A 2,500-nucleotide genomic window follows, 5' to 3' on the forward strand; every position below is an offset into this window, starting at 1 on the left:
GGTTTGTGTATTTGTTTGTGTTTTTTCTTTGATTGATGATGTTATTGTTACTCTTGTTGTTGCTGGTTGTGGTGGTTGTGGTGATCATGGTGGTGATGGTGATGGTAGTTGTGGAAGTGGTGCTTTCTTCATCATCATCATCATCATCATCATCATCACAATCTTCTTCAACTTCTTTTTCTACTTCTTTTCTTCTTCTTTTGTTGTTGTTGTTGTTGTTGTTGTTGTTGTTGTTGTTGTTGTTGTTGTTGTTGTTGTTGTTGTTGTTGTTCTTCTTCATCTTGTTCTTCTTTTTCTTCTTCTTCTTCTCCTTCTTCTTCTTCTTTTTCTTCTTGTACTTCTCCTTTATTTCTTGTCTTTGTTCTTGTTCCTGTTCTAGTTTTTGTTCTTCTTGTTCTTTTTGTTGTTGTTTTTTTCTTTTCCTTCTTTTTCTGTTTCTAATATCTCCACCCACCTCCCACTCCTCCTCCTCAACCTCTTCTTCCTCCTCCTTTTCCTCCTCATTCTGCTGCTATTCTTACTCCTTCTCCTCCTCCACCTCCTTCACATTTTCATCGACTCCTCACTACCATCTCCACATCCTAATCCCAGTCTTCTCCGTTTTCCTTCTTTACCTCCCCGTCATCCTCCCACTATCACCACTACAACCATCACCACCTCCTTCCCTTTGGCGCTGAGACTCCGGCGGATCAGACTCAGGGAGAATCCGGAATCTTCATGAGGGATAATGAGGACCCATCCTTGGAAATACGTAATGAGGGTAATATCGCATCTAGGGACCTTGTATCATCTGACTGTTTCCTCCTACTATTTTTAATTTGACGATACCGCTTCAGAAATAATTTGGCAACACCATTGTTTTTTTTTTCTTCTTTTTTTCTCGCGTTCCTTTTGTTGTTTTACCGATACTTAGTGTTGATTATGAAAGTATCTTCTGTTTTGAAGTTTTTTTTTCTTGCATTGCGTTTAGAGTATGTGAAGAAAAGTACATTATTGCATTTTTCCTTTTTTTTGTTGTTGTTTCCTTATTTCAGTGATATTGCTGAACATAAGTTCATTCAATCATGGTTTCTAGTGTTTATTTTTTCTTTGAGATTCGTGTAGAAAATAATTTATGTAAAAAGAATGTATTTTTTCATAATGAGTCGAAAAGACGTCAAGAACACATCTAAGTACAAATACAAATAGAGAAATATTGATGATTCTCTTGCCCATCTGGGCGAAATATATATGATAGAGAAAAAAAAAGAATTCAGTTACATAGAGGTAATTGATACAATCTCAGTGAAAAAGTATAATATTATTTCTTTTTAGCTGAGTCGATAAGATGCGATGAAATTAATCAGAAAGGAGGGCGAAACATGAAACAATTTCTGAATGAACTTTGCAGGAAAAGAACGAAAAATAATGGAAGCAGATAACATATTAAATCAAGACTTATGAAATCTCACCAACGAATAAACAAAGAACAAGAAACGTAACAGGTAAAAATACTCCAAAACCAAGATAACAAAATGAGAATAAAATTTATGAGCGAAAGTTTGAAGTGAAATAAATGAGTGAAGCCAGACAATAAATTTATATTTAGCTGAAGAAATCTCACTAAAGAATAGGTAACCACTCACAAAAATCAACACCAAAACAATACAACAAAAATAAGAAAGCGAGAGATAGAGGACTATGAGTAAAAGCAAATCATTCTCTAATTATCACAAAAGAGACGAAGAAGGGAGAGATAACGGAGGGAGAGAGACACTGATTTAGGGTTGGAAGACTCAGGAAGGAGCAGGGTTATCAAAGAAGGGAGGAAGGGGAAGGCGCGGGAAAATAAGCAAGTAAGTGAGCGAGGCAGGGAAAGAGACAGGAGGAGGGAGGAGCAAAGATGAGCTAGTGTTATGAATATTATCAGAGGTGGTGGACGGCGGGGTTACCAATATCTTGCTTCAGTTCACGCCATTTGACCGACACTCTGAAGACGAGGGATTCAATTTCCTGTAAGACTTGATAAGGCGAGAGAGAGAGAGAGAGAGAGAGAGAGAGAGAGTTTCACTGTTTGATCTGCTGCAGTTTGTGACGAGACAGCCAGACGTTACCCTACGAAACGAGCTCAGAGCTCATTATTTTCGATCTTCGGATAGGCCTGAGATCAGGCACACACCACACACCGGGACAACAAGGTCACAACTCCTCGGTTTACATCCCGTACCTACTCACTGCTAGGTGAACAAGGGCTACACGTGAAAGGAGACACACCCAAATATCTCCACCCGGCCGGGGAATCGAACCCCAGTCCTCTGGCTTGTGAAGCAAGCGCTCTAACCACTGAGCTACCGGGCGTGGTGTGTGTGTGTGTGTGTGTGTGTGTGTGTGTGTGTGTGTGTGTGTGTGTGTGTGTGTTGACTTGCTTTACATCAGACATTTATGAAGCAGCGCCCTACCACCTGCATTTGACCCAGTCTTGTTCTTTGTACAAGCGCACGCACGGAAACAGACACCAAGG

General features: G+C 39.7%; 1 protein-coding gene across 3 annotated transcripts in view; it reads left to right on the forward strand.

Moving 5' to 3' along the window:
• Nucleotides 1–2,500, forward strand: part of LOC123505018 (hemicentin-1-like) — a 579,315-nt gene that overhangs the window by 353,787 nt on the left and 223,028 nt on the right. The gene's annotated exons all lie outside the window — the stretch shown is intronic.

Source organism: Portunus trituberculatus, chromosome 17 (genome assembly GCF_017591435.1).
Source record: "Portunus trituberculatus isolate SZX2019 chromosome 17, ASM1759143v1, whole genome shotgun sequence".
Taxonomy (NCBI): Eukaryota; Metazoa; Arthropoda; class Malacostraca; order Decapoda; family Portunidae; genus Portunus; species Portunus trituberculatus.